General features: G+C 40.1%; 1 long non-coding RNA gene across 1 annotated transcript; it reads left to right on the forward strand.

The window, feature by feature from the left end:
- Positions 1-1367: 1367 nt before the first annotated feature.
- LOC117953423 lies at positions 1368-21047 on the forward strand. The gene is made up of 3 exons (XR_004658608.1): positions 1368-1447; positions 10729-10735; positions 21037-21047. It is a non-coding gene; the product is annotated as an uncharacterized LOC117953423 (long non-coding RNA).
- The last annotated feature ends 830 nt before the right edge of the window (positions 21048-21877 follow it).

Below are 21877 nucleotides of genomic sequence, written 5' to 3' on the forward strand. Positions count from 1 at the left end.
TGCACACACACACACCTCTCTTTCTCATGGAAGTGTACAAAGGGTGTGAACACACTTTACTTATGCACAAAAATCTTGTCACCGCTTACCAAAACTTTCCAGAAGGGTAGAAGATGACTCTTGCGTCTCCCAAATGTTCACCTCTGAGACGTAGGAAAAAAAGCAACCAGCATGCATTTCTGAGTTTTAGGTTCCAACATTTTTATTATGGCAGAATTTGTACTCCATATAAAAACATCTAAATTACATAATCACATTTATTTTTACATGACAGTGATTTGTTGTTACTATATGTATTTATTTTAAAGATACTAGCAGATAAACAAATTAATTTCTTCACTTTTGAAAACATTTGGTTTTATCTGACATTCCCTCTATCTCCTTATTGATCTACTTACACAGCTCCCTCATGCCCACAAACCTCAGTCCCTCTACAGTGGGACTAGTCTTAAAACTTGTGTGTGTGAATAAGATTAATGAACATTGACAACTCTGAATCACATCCATCAGTTCCGGAAAGTTACAAGTTACTGTTTAGCATAATTTAACTAGCCAGTTCATATTAGCAACTGTTTAATAGTGCCAAAACAGGGGCAGTGGCAGCATTTGCGGCAAATGCGTGTGTAAGCATGTGCATTTCTGCGTGTTTGTTGGGGTTTATACATCATGTTTCTGAGCGGGATCATTAACGTGAAACAACATTGTTCACAGCTTATCGGAACATTTACGTCCCACCATGAGATGTCTGCGCCCAGACGGATCACCACACCATCCCTGACAAAGATGAATTGAGTCTAAATGCCAGGAGAGAGGGAGGTGGGGAGGGGGCTGTGTAAGGGTGGTTGGCCCAAATACCAAAACTAAATTTAGGATGACACAAGGTGCAGGATAGATGAGCTGGGGGACAAAGGGTGGCGGGCAGAGGATCATTGGACCATTTTGTTTACGTATAAGCTCCCAGAGCTCTCAGCTTTGTTTCTCCCAACTCCTTCTCTCCATCTGATCTCTTACTGGCAGCACCAACAAACAAAAAGCCATTTGCAGAAGAATGGTGACAATGCATGATGTGAAATGTATCTCCTTTTACAGATTATAGGGGATGAACTGATATTGCAGTTATACAAATGTCTCTCAGAAGCAGGCTAAACAGTCCAGTTGATAGACTTTAGTAGCTTGGGTGTTTCTGCTATGAAACCCACTAAAGGCTCTTAGCAGCGGTGGACTCTAAAGCCCAGTTCAGATCAGACGAGTTGAATCTGGCATCACAATGTGCCGGTCTGCAACGTGCTATTTTACACTATTGTGACTAGACAAGAAAAGAAAATTAACAAAAACATCGGGAAATGTGACAAAAGTATTGAAAAGACAACCAAAAAGTTGAAAATAAATTAGAATTTAGACCCAGAAAAACCAAAAGTTGCATGGTCGACAGGAAGACAAACCAAGGGTTAAATTATGAAAGGGGATAGTGAGATACTTGAACAACTGGGGCACAGAGTGGCCCAGATTGACATTGAAGTTAAGCTCAACTAGTTTGTGTAGCAGTAAGGGCTGTGAAGTGCTGATCAAACAATATGCGTCAGCAAACACATGAGAACAACCTGTATCAAAAGGTTCAGTGCACAGGATCTGATGTAAGTAGCGTTGTGCCTGGGGAGAGATTAGACTAGGATCTGCTCCATCTATGGTGAACTGTCTGTGCTGACGGATGGAGCGTTTATGCTGTAAAAAGAGACCTCAAAGAGAGCAGCATGTCAGCATGGCAGGTCAATTTATAGCAATCCGTCCACCAGCTCTTCAGCCACAGATTCACTGTGTAACACTATCTGTTCAGTCTAGACACACACACACACACACACACACACACACACACACACACACACACACACACACACACCTCTCTATGAAGGATTTAAAAGCCACTGGACTCTATTTGACAAAACAGACACATTTCAAGTAACTGAAACCCAAAGCTTATACGGTTTGCAATAAATAAAAATCCTATGATCCACAAATGTTGAAAGTGCTACAGAAGCACAAATATAAATCAGGTTCCATTTGAAATATCAATAACCTGCTAACTATGAATTATTTTTAAACACCCAAAACGTGTAATAAGGATGTTTTTAACCCACAAATACCACACGATGGCAGCTCATAATGTCAAGTGAGAAATACACGCTGATGGAGACCAATGGAGGCTGGTATATTGTTTCATTGTAATATTCAGCCACAGATTCACTGTGTAACACTATCTGTTCAGTCTAAACACACACACACACACACACACACACACACACACAAACACACACACACAAATGCACACGCACGCATGAAAGAAACAATTGCTCTAATTATTAGTATTTGTCATCAATTAGTTATTTATTAGGCTGAGAGAAGCCTTAAAAAATGCTCTGAATAATGATGATGTCTCGTTACAGCTCGTCTGTGTTACATGGTCAAAAACTACAGAACAAGTGAGTGAGTGGAACTTGAGCGTAGATTTTTCAGACAGCTGCTGTATACAAGGTGAAAATTGTCAAGCTCAAATATGTTTGTCTTTAAGACAAATGCTAAAAATGCATTAAATTCTGGAGTAATTATTTGAGAAAGGCGAATTGACTGACTACGTAATTATAATTACTCTACAAGGAGGAAACATTTTTTTTTCAAATATTGTCCCTTTATTAGTATAATTTTGCATGTAACAGGCTAGTATTAAAGAAAAATGTATTGTCCAATTACATCTGATCATTCACAGTGCTGTGATAAGCAGGAAGCAACAAACGTTTGTGGTTTTTTGAAAGTCATTGTGAATGGCAGCTTTCTCCCTCTGCTATTACTACTGCGTATCCCCCTGATGCTCTACGGGGCACAGACAGCTTTCCAGTCCAAATGATTTACATTTTCACCAACGTTGAAGTTTTGTCAGTCTGTGTGTTAAAATGCGAGCAACACCAACGCATGCTTCCTGGGGCAAAGGTCAAAGAGTTTGGAACCCATTAGAAGCTGAAGCTCTGGGCCTCATTTCCTCAAAGAGTGAGACACGAGAAAGAAAGAACACGTTGATGTGAAGTCATTTTTACATTCTGAAACAAAACAAAAAACTATGCTTTTACCATTTTACTCTTCACAGACTGGATCACTTTCCATTTTGCTCTGGCTCTAATGGAAGCTTTTACATTTCCTGTTCTGTGTCTTGTTGCTCTTCCTCAGGAGGTGATGTGTTTTTCAAAGCTGATATATATGATAAGAAGAACTGTGTAATTAGCATGAGCACTGATAAGCCGGGGGGGACCAGATGTCACTAGAAAAATAAATCTAATTGGGTTGCCACTTTTGTGATTATTTACTTTATTGTGAAAATGAATAATCTCTTAAAATACCACTAATCGATCCTTATTTCCACCCTGAATGCTACCCATCAATTCGTTGTTCCTCTTTAGTGAATCTTTATCCATTAAACAAACCATTCAGCCATGCCGTACACCTTAACTCAAACTTTGGTTCGGCCATGAGAGCCCTTTAATGGGCCTGCAGAAGTTTATAATCGCAATTTTAACACAGAGCTACACAGTGACTGGGTGAGCTGGAAGTTAGATGATGTGAGTTGAGGAGCAGCAGGGTGCGAGCTGTGGAAAGGAGGTGGTCTGCTGGACTCTGACAGAGTGTCACTGCTGGACTCCAGATGTGCTGTTGAGGGAAAGTTTCAGCTCGAGCGTCAATCTGAGGGCGACACGGACCCTGACAGGAACTTGGCTCACCACACACACACAGGCGCAAATGTATGTGCACACATATATATGTTTAACCCTTGTGTCTTCCCCGTCGACCATGCAACAATTTGTTTTTTTGCTTCCGATTTAAATTGAAAAACCTTTTTATTGTCTTTTTCAACACCTTTGTCACTTTCCCCAATTTTTTTTCTCTCCACTTTTTTTACGTTCTCGCCACTCGCCAACATTTCTTAAGTTTTCAAATGCTTTACAATTGAATGAAACAACCAAATTCAATGTAAGTACTGAACTGATCACTTATATTACCTGTGAAGAGCGTTGTATGGAACCATTATTTACAAATTTCTGATATAGAAACTTGTTGAAAACCAAGGACAACAGGAGGGTTAAAGAGTAACATTTAAAAATTCACCACTTGCATGCATATAGCTTTGTTTATTTGCTGCACTACCAAACCACTATGGCATTGTTTGCATCACTTTGCTTAGAAACAACTGTGTTGTTCAGCTTTGTGGAAGGCTTGGTAATGACGAATTAAGGCGGTGGTAAATTAAATTGCACTATAAAGAGATACAACACAAACTGTTTAGGCTAAACTATTTCTATTTAAATGTATGTTTAGTGTAAAATTGTAAGAGAAGGACAGAGAAAGTCAGAAACATACTCTATATATACAGAGAACCAACAATTCCCAACAATTAAAAAACAACCTTGTAAGTGAAAAACCCTTAAATGCTAGCCTACAAATCAAATGTTTAGAATCCATCCAACTAATTTAATTAGTTAATATAGAAAATTATTTTAGGAATTATGCCTAAAATAATCTCACATACCCCCAGCAGTTCTTCAAAAGTAACCCTAGTGGCACTAGGACCCCCATTAGAGAAAAACTGCATAAAAAGGTGCACTATGAGTTCCTGCATGGTCACTTCTGTTGACGTTCCAAGTAAATTTCAAATAAAACAGAGCAAGCTTGCCCCTCCACCCATGTTTCAGTAACTGTCATGACTAACTGTCACTAACCCCCCATCACCTAATCTAAAAAATTGAGATTAGCACCAAAATCTCCAGTTAAGATTAGGAAAAAGATTCTGAGATTCCAGAGAAACACGCATATCCTGGGTGAAAGAGTTCAGTTTTCCTTCGCTCTCTGGCTTGAAAGTCCTGTATGTTAATGCCCATCCATCCACCCAGACCACGTCCCTACGCGGCCAGCCGCATTCTTATACAGCGGCCGTCAATGTAGTGAATACAGCCAAAAAAAACATGGAATGCTCACAGATTGGCTCACAGGCTGAGGCATTAAATGTGGTTTATTAGAAAAGCACTCATGCAGCATGTGAAACAAGTTAAATTAATTGCATTGCAATGACTAGACATGGATGCAACAAGAGCAGTTACAGTAGAGGGAGTGAGTATGTGTGGATGCAGTAGGTGAATTTAACCAAAAAATGGAATATCACAGATTCAGGACTTGGCTTTCTGAATGTCAAGGTAATGCATACATTTTTATGAAAATGTAACCTTGATGTATGTTAATTTAAACACCTCTGTTCAGCAGCAACATCTCCAGTTTCTTTACAGACTATACCAGAAAGTAGTTTAAGGAAAAGCTGTTCATGGAGAGATCAGGTGGTTATCCAGAGAAAAGAAATGTTACGGTTACATTTTGTGAATGCAATTTTTCTATGCTGCAAGCAACACAAACAGAATTCTACTCACCTCTACTGTACTGGAGGCAAATATCTGAGAGATAGGTACAGTACCTCTAATCCAAAGGAAACCAAAACTATCAGTAAGTGAAAAATTAGTTTTTGTTATTTGGGTGAGCTATATCTTAAAATAATATTAGGCTTAAATAGGAGCGTATCTGAGTTGTTTAAATATTGTTGATTTGTACATTATGTAGGTTGCATGAAAACATTCTAGTTGCACTACTAGGCAAGGACATTTTCTAAGAACACAGAATTAATGAAAGCCATTACCAGAATTTAATTTGGGGAAATATTGTGAATTTAACTTAAGGTGGACACAAACAAAGTACCCCCATTGTGTGATTAATGCTAAGACGACCAGTTTTTTGGGGGTTTTTGTTTTTGTTTTTACACAAAATGTTTCCCAGCTAAACTTCTCTCTTTCTTCGGCTGTCTCTCACGCTCTCCTCTCCCGGTTTCTCCCTCTGGAAGTCGAGAGTTCCCAGCGATCATCCACAAAAGCCTGGGGTTATATTTACTGCATGTAGACACGTGAAGGTCAGATGCGTAAAGCGCTCCTGATGGCTTTGCCAAATGGCAGCTCTCGCCTTCCCCGCCAGACTTCTGCAAGGAGCAAATGTCATTTCCACCATCCGGCATGCATGTATACTTCTCCACAGAAACAGCCATGATGAGAATTCAGAGCAACTTTGGTAGGTGACAAAGAGAGGTCTGTGCTGACATCTCAGGAGTGATAATAAAACAAGTAAGGCGACAGGATCGAACGGCACTGCGCTAGTAGACGGTTTTGCGACGCAGGCGAGAAAACAGCGCAGCAAAGGAGATGCATTCTGAAGCTGGGAGTCAGACTGTAAAGGGACGTCTGAGGCCCTTGAGTCGTGTCCAGTGAATAATTCACGTTGAAAAGTTTTTTCCTCCTTAATTTTCAGTCTGGCAGCTCTTTTCCCCCTCACATAATTTAGGGCTTGTTCCCTGGGAGCAGCGGGCACTAGGTATGAATCACCCGCCGTCCACCGGAGCCTTGCTCAAGAGCATAAACGTCCAACTATCAGCGATGTCTCACTGTGTGTGTAAATAGCACCTACATAACCACTGTGTTCTCATGGAAACACTGTCAACTCGATAGATACTTAGAATTCACATAGCCTTGAAATGTACGGAAAGTTTCCAGAGAAAATTATTTAGTTTGGTTGTTGGCGGGGACTTTTGATATTCTATGTCTAACAGTTTCTTTTTTATTATAAGATAAGATTTTATTTTTACTATCCCAAAGGAAATTTGTCTTGGAAAAAGAAACAATACTAGGGCTGTAATCAACCAAAGAACATCTTAGTCAACTGAAGTCGTGAAAATAAAAAAATGCAAGATTAATTAACTTTACTGTCCCGCGGTACTTGTGCTTGTAGGTTATTTGCAGTATATTAAATTGCTTTTGACCTAATTATTTTGCACTGAAATGCCACTCGTCTGTCGGCTTTGACAGCGCTCAGTGCCTCGCTGTGTTGTATTAACTCTGAAATTTTCTCTTTGAGTCCCTCACATTTTGCTTCATGGTGTGAAGGTGTGCTTTCCACCCATAAACCATTACGGTATGCTTCCACTGGATGAAATAACACGGCAAAAAAACGACCAATCAGAATTTTGGTCGAGCCAGAAAGTATCGACCAATAAATCGACTAGTCGAATGGGAGATTACAGCCCTAAACAATACCTGCTGTTGAAAGAACTCACAACACATTGCATACACAGAGTACATACACACACATGCATAACGTGTGCATCACTGATAAGTTTATAAGTTGTATAACACATCACGATAGTCGTCTTATTATGTGCAGTAAGGGCTAGCTGCCTTATCAACACGAAATCCAGAAAAATAAAGTAAGGTTATCATTATTATCTCATATGGTAACGAACAGGTGCCGAAAATAATGGTTGACATAGCAGAGTGATGACTATCGCTCTCTTAAGCGCCACCTGCCTCCAGACTTGTAAACGTTACGAGATTCGACAGTTCATGCTCACCTGCTGCAAGAGGTGTGTGGTCCATCTAACCTCAGAGGCCCAGGGGTCAAAGGGGAACAACATAAAGCGTGGATATCAGAGAGGTTATATGTTTGACTTTGACCTGTCGATTAACGACTCCGCAGGACAATCGGACCTGAGCTGCTGCATGCAGGGTGAACCTGAAGGAGCTGCGGTTAATGTGGAAGGGGCAGCAGACATTTTTTAACTCCCAAAACAATAGGACAGGGGTCTTCAATATTTTTAGGCCAATGTAAAATTGTATAAAATTGAGTTGCATATTAAACTGGGCCTATAATAACATGTAAGGTGGCCTAGAGCCTTGACACAACTTTTTCTGATGCATACAATACTAAGCTATTAAAATAATAACTGTTGACATATTCATATATGAATACATCATGTTTTAATGTTAAAATGTGGCACAGTGAATGCTTAAGTTTAACTTTATCCATTGATGGCTATCTTATAGTAATGGTCATTTTTAGGGCTGCTAAGATTAATCGATAAATCAACTAGTTGTCAACTATTAAATTACTCAGCAACTATTTTTTCTTAGATTGCAGCGTTTAAAATTAGTATTTTCTGGTGAACATTAAACTTTCTGTGAAACTAAACTGAATATTGTTGAGTTGTGGACAAAACAAGACAACTGAGGACATCATATATAGGGCTATAATTGAAATTTTTCACCATTTTCTGACAACAACCCCGTACATTAATGGAGAAAATATATACCGGATTAATTGATAATGAAAAGAATAGTTAGTTGAAGCCCTAGTCATTTTTTCAATACTGCGAGCACCACAGATTAGATGTCTTCTACCTCCAGTGTATTGGAGGGGCAGCAGAAATCTGAGACAGATATTTCAAAACCTCGCCTGGCCCGATTAGAGGTAAGTTAGAAAACATCTTTTTAACATGTTTTTTTTCTATAGGGAAAGACAACCCCGGGGTGGCTGCAGTTCCTTCTGGTCCCACACAGATCCCAGGTTCCTGAGGACCTCTGTAAGAATAGAAGAGTGTTTTCTCACGAGGAAACCCATCCTTGTGAAGGCGGGGCCACAGTGAGCAGAGAAGCTCATTGCAACTCCGTCCATCTCTGACATCTTTTCACACGGGTCAATGAAGATGACTAAATGGTGAAGCTTCATGGTTTAGCTATGGACTGCAAGTGCAAGTAGTAGTGCAGGCATCTGATATAAGCTCATCTACAGCATGTTCACATGCACATACACACACACACACACACAGCTGAAGGCTTTAACATCTGAAGTCCAGCTTTGGTTTTTTACAGCCTTGGCTTGGCCAGCAGGATTCCTGAAATATATATCACAGAGCTCAGAAGTGGGTGCAACTACCATGTCAGAGACAATCTGTCAGCTTCTCTATTTTGCTTCAATTATTAAATCAGATTGGTATTACTGCTGGCTCCAAATGTTAACGAGGTCATACGATGCAGAATCACAGCAGTGAATATTTCTTTTGTAACTAATCATTGTCCTGCCTGTGAGATTCAGCTTTCCTCTGATCTCTGACTGCTTCTTGTTGACTTGTAAATCTATTATTGGTATGTATTTATAGCAAATAAATTTCCCATTACAAGTGGAGGACGTAAGACTCTCACATCAACAATAAGCTGACGGGCTCAGCTCGCTGGAAAATAAAGCCTGTCCGTTTTTATCGGCCTCCCAGCGTGACACTAAGTGGTGTCACTCACCAACGCTCTGCCCATTTAACAATGTCACAGCATCGGCCACAGCATCACGCAATAGTTATTTAGTTATTTATTACAGCTGCTGGGGTGACGCCGTGTCACCTCTTGTGTGTGTTTCGGGGGTGATGACAACGCAGCACCCTGTCTGCTCAATGCCCTCTCCTGAAAGCATCACAACTCACAGACTGCAGCGGCTGTCACCTGCCTCAGTATTCAGATTCACATATTACTGAGTATATCCTGTCTTGAATATAATAAGACTAAGCTTTGTTGGCAGGTGGGGATGTTGTGTGATGTTTGTGATGCTTGCAGTGGATTCATGTTGCCACATTACTTTTATTTAATCTTATCCTAATGTTTCTTATATATTGTTACCTTTATACTGCCACTTTTCCTTTGTATACTTTTGCTTACTGTTTTACACATGCATGTTTACATCCATGTACAGTATATATATATATATATATATATATATATATATATATATATATATATATATATATATATATATGTGTGTGTATATTTATTTTACTTCTCATTGCAAATACACATTTACTATTTCCCGGTTTCCATTAGTTTATACATTTTAAAATGTAAAATTTGGAATGTCTATTCCAAAAATATATTTTATATGTTATATTTTATCCCTATATTTTTAACTTCTACACTATTTTATGTCTTAAATTGTCATGTTTAATATGATATAATATAGTATAAATGAGGATTGTTGGAGGTACCCTAAGATCTAAGATTTCCACCACCAACAACTTCTTCTCTGTAATTGTAATAGCCAAATTGTGTCAAATATGAAAGTTTCAATTAATCGAGAAATGTCTAATTACACAGAGACAGGGCCCACGTAATAGGAGCATAAAAATAAATAAAAATATTTGTGCCATAATGTGTTACGGCACAAATGTGTGTGCTTCCCGCCCCCCCCCAAAGTTTTTTGGGGGGCATTTCGGCCTTTATTTTTGACAGGACAGGTGAAAACATGAAAGGGGAGTGAGGGGGGGAGAAAGACATGCAGTCGAGGAGTAAAACTTTCTATATGGTCGCCTGCTCTACCAACTGAGCTATCTTGGCGCCTCTTTTTGTTTAATTAAATTGGTCCTGAATCGATCGTTTGGGAACTGGTATCAATTAATGGTATTAGTATTGGTACCAAAACTGTTTAAACGATACCCAGCCCTAGTTGCAAGTTATGACTTGAAAATTCTCCGGGTTGCACGGAAGCAAACATGAACAAGTGTCATGAGACGTTCTCATGGGTGTTTCTTTTATCGATATACGCATGTTGAGTAGTTGAGACGTTATTATTCTTTCCCTAGTCAAACCTACCACCCAACAGTTGGATCAACCAATCAGTAAAACATTACCGTGTAATCCTCTGTGACTTTCGATTACCAATTACATCCTCCTCTGCATCACCCTGCAGAGATGTTCAGGAACGTGCATCTTCAGAGAACAATAATTAACGTCACACATGTGTCTGGTTGTATGAATGTGTGGAAAACAAAGTGCAGAAGCTTAGTTAATCGGTTTCTCTGTATCCATTGGCTCAGCGGGTGGGTTAAAAGCTTCACAATTGACTCACAATAGAGCAACTGTATCATCTGCCAGCACAGAGAAACACAGCACAGCTGAAGCCACAGCTCTTTACGAAACAGCCTTAACAGGGCTGACTCAAACAAAATACGCTCTGCACCCACCAGAAATCACATATACACACTTTCTCTTTCTTACAAACACACACCTAATTTGCCCTGATGTAGCATTTTGCTCTGAGCAAATGTATAATCAAAAATAATTGATCACATTAACTAATCTAGGTGTGGAGGCAAACATGCTTAAAAACATACACACATGCTTGAGCAAACTTCAAAAACTACACAACTAACACAAACACAGACACTTTCAATTAAAGCAAGCGGTTGTGCATGAAAACAGACACATACACCATGCAACATTGGTTACCCCCGCTGCATTAAAGCCAGACATTAAGCCATGAGCTCCACAGCATCCAGAAGCGACACCTTAGCCCAAGATTTAATTTTGTGTTGCGGCGGGCGTTAGAAAAACACATGATGTAGCCAGTTGTTTTGTGGGGCAAATGGAGCAGGCATCATAAAGGCCGGTTTTATTAGCTGTTGCTTGATTCGTTCCTGCAGGCTGCAGAGCGAGCAGCTAAATCAATGCGTCCAGCTGTTCTCTGAGCTTGCCGGGGCTCTCTGGACGCGCAGCAGGTGTATGGCCCCCTCGGCCCAGTCACACACACCCGCTCACATAACAAATAATAACGGCCTCCACACACGGCCAATCCATCACTGTTATAGCCCGGCCCAGGAGACCGCCGCTCACATTCACGCATGCTGAAGTGTGTGTATTAATGTGTAACACAGAGCACACGCACATGCATATACAGAGTTGTAGAAACATAAGACTATGTATTATGTATAGCTACACATGTTGGTGATTCTTTATTTGTGAGAACCCTTGTTTTTAATCGATTACCTAGCTTTTAACTATTCTACCTTAACCATGACAACTATACCTAACTTCAACTCTTACAAAAATGTCCTCACTTTCTAGAAATGTCCTCATAGGTTGAAAACTCAAACTGGTCCTCACGAAGATAAAAGAGCACACGCACACACGCAGCAAAAAAAACATGCTGCTTTAAACTATAACATACCAACAGGCAGGCACACCAACACTTTTCCACATGTGTATACACATATGAATCGGCACACGTGTTTGTGCTTACACACAAAGGTTTCTGCATAGAAACTTGTACTTACACACTGATGGAGAAACATACACTTATACACTCATCTACATGGAGTCTTTGTGTCTTTCGCAGACAGTAGTATGACTAACAGAGTATTCTGACATACAGTACACAGGAGTGACACATAGTAGTAGACGAGACACAAACACTACACACTATACATGTAGACACACACATACACAAGGGGGTGATCCATCAAAGTTATGACCCAGCTCCATTCAGAAGCCCTTCTTTTTTTTTGAAGGCCTCTCAGTGAAGGGTTCTGGTCGATGAAGAAAAATGTTCCATGTGTTTCTGCAGTGGCCACTGCATTCTACATAATATGTTAAGTTTAAAGGGTCAGTTCATCCAAGTTACATGTAGTATTTTTTACCTGTAGTGGTATCATAGGGACTATTTCTTTTGTCAAAATACTTTCAATGTGTTTTGTTTAAACGTCACTTTGCACATTTACAATGACGTGAGCACCACCAACGACCACTCACCATCACTGTATTATATTGGGGTGGAGGCAGAAATCTTTGCTAGATATTACAAGAGGCAGGTACGGGAGCCTCATTTGCGGCTCACAAATACAACAGCTGGGTTGGGTGAGGCTTAAAATCAGTCAGTCTTCCAAACTGCGAGGCTCCACATCTGGTGCAATTCAAAACTAAAAGGGGAAGGAGGCGGAGGAAGAAAGGTGATTCTGCAGGTAATAGCAGCAAACTTCACTAAAGAGTGAAACTAAAAAGGAGAGGCAGGAGGAGAGGAAAGCAGAGGAAAGGGAAGACAGGGCATAGAAAAGAGCTGAGAGGAGCAGGACAAAATAAAGTAGTGAAGATGAGAGCGGAGAAAAAAGTGTAAAGAAAATCTAAGAAAAGGAGAGAATAAAAGGAAACTATAATGTAGTGGAAGAGGAAAGGCATAAAAAGGACATGTGGAGAGGAGAGGAGAATGGAAAGACAAGGAAAAAGAAAAAGAACGAGTATGAGAGGGGAAAAAAGTGGTGTAAAAGAAATAAAAAGGTAAAGGAGTAAAGCAAAAGAAAGAAGAAGAAAAGAGGCAAGGTATGGAAAGCAGAGGAAAGGAAAGGAGATGAGTGAAGTAGAGAGGTGAGGAGCAAGAGGAGAGGGGGAAGGAAGACACGAGAAAAGCAAAACATAGGAAATGAAACAACAGGAAAGGAAAAGATAAAGGAAAAGAAATAACGGGAAGAAAAGAAGAGGGATGAGGAGTGAATGAAAAAATAACCCTATGATTTTTTTTATTATTATTATTATTATTATTTCTTTTTTTTTAATTTTTCAGATATCAATCTTTATGAAATTGTAGACACACTAAGTCTCCGTCCCACCCAACCAGAAGCTCTCCAGGGTAAACGGCAGTCGTCACTATGTCAAGACCAATGACATTTTATAACAATAAAGGAATGTGTGTGTGTGTGTGTGTGTGTGTGTGTGTGTGTGTGTGTGTGTGTGTGTGTGTGTGTGTGTGTGAGAGAGAGAGAGACCTAGCTAGAGAAAAGCAACTGCTGGCTCCAAACAGCTGGTTGCTGCAGTTGCCCTTTTCCACACATAAAAGGGCAACAGTGTGCGTGTGTGTGTGTGTGTGTGTGTGTGTGTGTGTGTGTGTGTGTGTGTGTGTGTGTGTGTGTGTGTGTGTGTGTGTGTGTGTAAGACATGAAAGACAAATGCAACAACAGGCATCACTAAGAAATATTCAGTGCCTCGTAAATCAGTGATACACTGATGCATGAACAATGTGTGTGTGGGAAAGTGTGATTTACACATACCTATTTCTAAGCTGCTGTTAATCATTACATGTATGCATATTTCATTCATGCGAAAAGCCAAATAAATTCTTCAGAACAGGTCTATTTGTGTTCATTTAGGCATTTTTCCATGAATTACTTCCGTTTAGCATCTAATAAACTGTATTTACAGTGACTCACATGCAGCTATTGTCATTAATAAATGGGTATGGGTATTAATAGTCTATATCCACAACATTCCTCTTCCAAGATTGCTCCGTTGCTGCCAGAAATTACGGCTTATTTCACTCTTTTCAGCCAGATGTCTTTTTCCTTCCGCTTTCTTGTGTTGGAATTTTAAACTCCGGTGGATTTCTGACGACCATGGTTAACAGCTCCTCAGATCTCTGCAGGGTGAATCCAGACAGCTAGCTAGACTATCTCACAACAAAAACAACTTTTCAATTTACACATGTTCCATCAAAACAAGTTCCTTCCAGAGGAGACGTGGCTCTGTCCAGTGCTTAGCCCCACCAATGACGACACTAAATAAACCAGAGCACGTTTTTCTCCCAACCCTGAATGCTGTGTGGACTAGCCAGACCCTCCTATACAGCACTGTGGAGGAAGGTCTGGCAGAGAGAGACTAGAGTGTTAATGATTGTATGAAAGTGTTGTATTTTCACTATTAGATATGTCCTGTGATCGACAGTTCTTAAAATTTTAAATCAGAAGACAAATGTATCAATGGATCACTGATACACATCCTAGACAGAAACCTACAAACTGGAAACATTTCTCAAGTGTCATCCTAATGACTGACGGTCAAAAACATCAATCACACGCATCTCACAATTATCAGCTTGTCCTTCGTGAAATTGAAATTCACATTCCTTTCTGAATTCATACAATTAATGCTGCTTATTGTTGTGTTACATTAACACCTGTGTGAAAACACTTTGGGTGATCAGAGAAAAATGATTTGTGGTTAAAGCACAGAGGTCGGAGAATACTCAAATTACCGACAAAGTCTGTTACTGCTGTCTGACTTCGTTCAGTTGATGGTGGAATTGTCCATAGAGAATGAAAGCTCCATTTAGGTGCTTAGGAAGTTGTGGTGTCATTACTGACCTTACAGCACAACGTTATTTACCATGGCACCAACAAGTTGGAGACAAACAACTGAATTTGGCTCTAAAGTGCAGGCTAAGGTGCATCTGAGAATCGTGTTAATTCCAAATATTTTGCTCTCTGCACTCCAATAGATGTAGGACACGACAACTCATTTCTTTAAACAACTGTATTTCCCAGAGTGTATGGCTATTAAACGTGCAGCATGTTGTACCTCCGAGCATTGACACATTTCATGCGTGACATTTCATTTCCTTAGCATAACAATTGGGTGCTAGGTCGACTTCTATGGAGGCTCGCTTTACAGGGTGATATATTATCTGGTGTGAACCAGGTCAACAGCTTTAATGGCAAAGCAGCAGCCAGGCAATAGAGGAGGAAATCACAAAAGGAAAGGACGAAACAGATGAGCTTTCAATTAGCAAAGGGTCATTCATACATGGGTGAGGTGTGACTAAAGGAGGGCATCACATATGATTCTTTGTACTGTACACCAAACATCTACCAAAAATTCTACTTTTTAGTAACTGCAAACTTGTATTTTGTAGTTCCTGTATTCTGGAGTGGTAGATTGAGCTCAGTTTTACTTCAACCAAAGTGAAGTTAAATTCTCCCACATGTTGTTTTCTACTCTGTTCTACTGTTATCAGAGCTGTTCACTTGGAGTCCACATAAATGAGGACTTGAACCTTGCCTTTGACTTGACTGCTCTTGTATCCTGTTTTGTAATTCAAAACAGTACAAGCTCTGGTCAGCATAGCAGATTAACACTCAGCTTGTGCTCTTGTCCTTACAGTCTTGCTGATAGAACGTCACATCGCTTTACTTCCTTTGTCTCAGAAGCTATCTTTAACTGGCTGCTTCTAGCTGCTAGACAAAATACCCCATGAGACCCAGTCCTAACAGAGAGCTATTTGGTCACAACCTGTGCAGTTAAAGAGCAACAGAAGGTTGTATTTCTTTCTCCAAACACAATTCCCATCTCGTTTTTCTGCCTCTGCAACTCCTCAACACCACAGACCCTCTGGCTGACTTGGAGGCTCTGACCATTAATCACCTGGCCAGGAGCGGAGGTGAGCAAGCAGGAAAGCAGGTGACCCTCCCCCACCACCCTTGTGACCCCGTCAGCCACAAAACACCAGCTACCCTACTCCAATAAATTCACAGCAGGACTTTGACAGAGTGTGTTTGTCGTCCTTCTTCTCACTTCCTGCCTGATGTCGTCACTGCAGACAAGACGTGCCATTAATTAAAGACAACATGGTGATCCAATGGGACTCCCGGGCGATTGTTTTTGTCAGTCTTCAAAGTTTGGAAAGTTCATTTTATTCTAGCATTCAACAAGTGTGTACGTTTGCAGGAGTTAAAAGATTTTCAGACTCACTGAGTGTGTGTGTGTGTGTGTGTGTGTGTGTGTGTGTGTGTGTGAGAGCGCGCGCTCAAGAGAGCAGAACTGAACACTTTCTTTGGGTATTTTCACACCTTTAGTTAATTTGCTCTCGTTCGACTCCTTTTATGAGTTTGTAATCATGGAGCGGTTTTCCCTCCATCTAATTGGCAGTGCGAGATCTACCACACTAGGTCATGTTTACATAAATGTAAATTAGCTTGGTCTGCCTATTGGTTTGGTTTATTCTGTTTTTTTGTTCATGTAAGTGTCATATATTTGACTGTTAAACATAGTTTGTAGTCCACCACAGTACTATATTGAAGCCCTGCCTACACTCTGTCATGATTCAGTAAGAAGTTCTCTTTGTCTCAACTGACGCTACTTGTATTCAGTTACCCATAATACACAGCAGGGTCAGCTTATCCCTTCAATGATAGTTGACCAATATATGCTTTGTAATAGCATAATGGGCTGTTGCGCCTGCCATATGTGACTCTAACATGAAGCCCCTCCGACACACAATGGATAGGTCTTCTACTTTGTAAATATAAATGATAATTGTTGTTTTTTTTAACATTCCACACTGTTTTTTAACAACAAAGCATCAGTGCACACCCAAATAACTGCTCATAAGTATAATGCATAGACTAAAAAAAAGGCATTCACTGTGACCTCTTATCACAGCTGTGTATGCCTATGAATTCTGAGAAGTTAAAAAAAGACTGATGACATTGAAACTGAAGTGACATTGTGAGTTCCCCTTGCTGAAAAAAAGACTAAAAGTTGAAAATGTTAGACATGTGTTTTGGTTTATTTCCTGTCCCTTCATTATCTCACAACCCCCAGTGGTTTACTTGTAGGCTCCCGTGGATCTAAAACAGGCCATTATGGAAGCTGCTGGGGCTCAAACCAGATAAACAAACCTTTGCCGCAGAGTATTTTACATCTCATGCACCTTAAGTATGAAGTTGTTTAGTGATGTCAACTACACAAAACTATTGGTCATTCCACAGCTCGGGATTGAACTGAGGACCAATGTCTATGTTGAGGTTAAAGCCACCAACTTAACAGGGCAGTATAACGTATAAGAAAGTGAGTGTGAACCAACTATTTTGCTTGTTTTTTAACCGTTATTGATTAGTCTTGATTTCTCTGCATTCCTCGATGGCTGTATGAAATATGCTAATAAAGTCAAAAAATAAACAGATCAAATTTTTGAGTCTGTGTTCTTCATTAATGTACAGTAGTGCATGCACACAACTATGTATGTATATATGCATATATATGAAAGAGTTATCACAGATCCTGTTTAAATTGAAATAAAGATGAAAATGAAATACAAAAATGTAAAACAATGTCCAAATATGCATACTGAGAATTGTATTGATGTATTGATTCTTCAGTTTAAATTGCTGTTACATAAGTCAAGATATGCATGTCCATCTATCCATCCATCCATCCATCCATCCACTAATTCTTTTCAGGCTTATGCTGTGCTGGATCCTAGCAAGGTTTGTTCTCTGTAGGACACCAGCATTTTACATGGCTAGCCACATATGGACACATCAAAAAACTCAAACTCATATTCACAATTCCCGGCTTGGACCGTTGGAAGAAACCAATGCACCTTGAGTAAATCCATCTGGACACTGGAAGAACACGACACCTGTGTGTGTGTGTATATATATATAAAAACTAATAATAAGCAATGTGTGTTTTATATGGTTATGAAATTACAAGTAGGGGTGTATATGGCAGCATTAAAGCTTCTCCTGGACATTAGACGCCAGTGAGTATTCCCTCCTTTGTCCTAGAGTTTTCCCGGCTGGTCTGAGGCCCCTAAAGGCCAGTGTTTATGTCAGAGGAGGAAGCTGCCTGCCTATCTGCCTACACAGGGCGGTATATCTCTGACCTCACTGCTTCATTGCTGCCCCATCTGTCTGTGATGTGATCTGGAGGTCAAGGTTGATGAATGGAAAGAAGTTGCCGAGCCCCCTCAGGAGAGTTATTTCACCAGAAATTCCTTTGAGATGGTTTTAGTCTTCTTGTAGTACAACATAGACAGGTAGTTTCCTGCTTCAAGTAATTGTCAAAAGTAGAACATTTTACCAAAACTGATGCCAGTGGTTTAGTGTTCAAGTAAATTTTTACATAGGCCCGTATTGCCAGACCTTCCCCCAGCGCTGCGTAGGAGGGTCAGGATAGTCCACACAGCATTCAGGGATGGGAGAAAAATGCTCAGATTTTTTGGGCATTTCTTTAAACCAAGCACAATTGTCATGGGCAGCGGTAAACTCTGTACTGAGCCGCTGCAAAATAGCCTTAGGTAGGAACTTGTTTTGGTGGAAGGTGTACGTTCAAAAGTTGTTTTAGTCGTGCATCCAAAAACTCAGATTGGACGGATAGTCGAGGTAGCTGTCTGGATTTACCTTGCAGAGATCTGAGGACCAGTAAACCATAGTCCTTCAAATCCACCAGAATTTGAGATTCCAACACAAAGAAAGCGGAAAGTAACGTAACATCCAGTACAAACAGTACAATCCAGTTGGTGGATTACTGTTATCTCCAGCTCGTATAGCTGTGAACTTCATCCTGTACTGACAAAAGTGAAAACTAGTAGCTACCTGGATGTAAGGTATGTTTTGGAAAATAGTTAAATAGTTAAAATAAATGAGGGATAATGATATTTCCAGTTTATAGGCTATATCATGCCAAACCACTGGTTAAATACATCATTGATCTCTATGATACTCAATCAGCTGTCTGGTGTTGCAAATCCCATCCATCTTATCTTGAAGCAGGTTAAAACAAATTCCCAAGAATTATATGCAAATACTTCACAGCACAACCCAGGTCTGTAGAGAATAAGTCATCCTGTGCCACAACATTTAAAGACAGACTGGTCACTACTGTATATGTCTACAGCAGGAAAAGATAAATGGGATAAAGTGAGATGGAAAATACAGACTTTGAGAAAAAACATTGGCATTGATGAACAGCTCTTACTGTAAGCCTACCCACACGTATATGGCACTTTTACACACACACACACACACCACATGGAGCAAGTTATGCACGGGTTTCATATTAAACCCAAACCCTGATCAGATTTATTATTTGCTGAAGGGAAGGGCAAATCTGGAATTGAACTGTTTCCCAGAGTCATGCAGCATTTGATCTATGGCAGCTCAGCATCCAGCGAGGTTTGGCAAGGATATGATAAGAACCTAGAAAGAAAGAGGTAGATGGAGAGAAAGGCGGTCGGAAGGAGGCCCATTTGTTGATTATTTTTCTATAAGATTTATTCTCTAAGGCTTTCATCGGGGGAGTTCAGTTAACTGCAAAGTCTATTTGTCTGCCCGAATGTCCCTGACTCCAGCTGGCATGTGCATGTATGCATGTTGCAGATTGAATTTTATCCATGCACAGGTTGGAACTTTAGTCTAATCTACAGAGCTGTTCTGGTAATGTGAGCCTTAAAGGTCCAATGTGTGGGAATTTCCACCCTCTTGCGATGAGATCATATATCGCCATCTCTCTCGCGGCACCCAGTTCAAAGTACGTATCACTGCTACGGTAGCCTTTACGCTTCAGAAAGCCAAGATGACCATCCATATCTTCATCCAGCTTTCTCTCCGCCGACCAGGTCCGTCTGTTTAATTTTTGTTTAAATTAAAAGTTTTAAAAAATACTAGCTTTTAGCTTTCTAGCCTGTGCACCGTGCAAAACGATAAATGCCTAAATGAATAGTGAGGAGGAGGGCAAGGGGTTACAACTTCAAATACATTACAGTGATTAATGCTACTAATGTTGTGTTACTGTGGCATTTTGTGAACTTGTTCACTTTCTTGCAAAGAATTGGACAGGAGGATGACCATGACTTTCCTTCACCAAAAGGAGAGGAATTCACACATACAAACTTTTTGTACAGCAGACATTTTGACTTGGTGTCACTAACAACATTAACAATGGCTTTAGTCCCAGTACGCCACAATAGCATAAATAACACTAGGATCTTAAAACTGAAGCAGCTAAAAGTTTACACTTTTCCCTGGAAGGTCTGAAAATGTGATTGTGAAATGGTGTGATTGTTTGAATAAACAGTACATATGCATCATTCTAATGGTTTAAGGTAGGTAGGTATAGTGCGTAAGGGTCTTAGGTATAGTGCGTAGTTTTCTGTTGCCAGAATGAGAAATTCTAAGTAATGACAACAACACTGTTGGTGCGTCCACATGATGCAAGTCTTATGTGATCGCGCACCCCCCTCCTCCACGTAGTTGTTAGAATGCAAGGAGGACACGGAAAATTAAAAAAACACGATGAACTTATCATAAGAGGTAACTATCTTTACTTGCTTCTGCGGACAACGTCACCAGACAATACACAATCTTCTAAACACAGCCATACTGAGAAATACAAAGACAGTTGTGCGGCGCCAATAGTCTTATTTAGCCTTGTTGCAACTTATTTGGCAATGGTTCGACAATCGATCATTAATATCAAAATGTTACGCACTAAAGCTTTAAGTCAACTGTGTGTACAGTAGGTAGTTTGAGTCACAGAGAATTTGGGAGGAAATAAACAATATAAGATATAAAATAAAATATTATAATAAAAGCCAGTAATGAAATCAGAAACCACCTGGCTTTCCTGACATTTCAGTGCAGATGCTTTACATCAGCATTAAATACCCTGTGATGGCCTGACCGCCTCGCTGTGCTGATATGATAACAGCCAGCAGCCTTGAGCAGCGGTAGTGACATGATGGCGAAGCATGCTAAACATATTATGTGAGTTTACGACTAAGCAGCAGGAGGCAGGCAGGCTGTAAGACAAGAGGAAACAGGAGGAGGAAGATGTGTTGTCCATAAACAGAGGAGTGTGTGCATGTGTGAGAGAGTTTGTGCATGTATGGAAATGTCAGTTCTTTCAGACATTTGTTAGTTGATTTACACATTAGGATCTGTCTCTCACAATCAATGATAAGAAGAGAAGGAAGAAGATGAAAACAATTTTGTTAATCTGCTTATGTTAAGCAGATTTTATCCTCCATGTTGTTGAGCTTTTTCTGTTTCTTGATTATCAACCTTCCTCATTGGGTGAAGATTGGTAAGAGTGGGAAAAGCATATATGCAGGCGTACAGTTTCAGCTCCATAAATCTTGAACCTGCAGAGAGAGATGAAACTGCCTCCTATAGAGCTGGTATGGGCAGACAGAAAGAGCCTCATATCTCATTTCAGCAGCACATGGACTCCTGCAGCTCAAGTTCAAGAGATGGACAACCTTAAAACTCTATCTCTCTATGTTCATTTGTTACTGTCTCTCGGTTAGTTTCCAAATGTACTCCCTGTCCCTCTGGCTTTTGGAAGTAAGGAAGTCTACTATATTGATACACATTTTAAGTAACATTTTTGTCAAATGTGTGATTGAACTGGTGACTTTTGAAAATATATATTTGATCATCATACATCTGCCCAGTACAACAACAATCTAATCTTCAGGCCATTAAGTAGCTTTACAGAAGCAGCTGGGTGTTAAATGCTTTGCTCAAGGGCACCTCCATGGTGATAAGAAGGGAGCAATGTTATTATTGGGATGTGTGTGTATTTGTAATTATGTTTGAGCACTTTTTGCA

Source organism: Etheostoma cragini, chromosome 11 (assembly GCF_013103735.1).
Source record: "Etheostoma cragini isolate CJK2018 chromosome 11, CSU_Ecrag_1.0, whole genome shotgun sequence".
Taxonomy (NCBI): Eukaryota; Metazoa; Chordata; class Actinopteri; order Perciformes; family Percidae; genus Etheostoma; species Etheostoma cragini.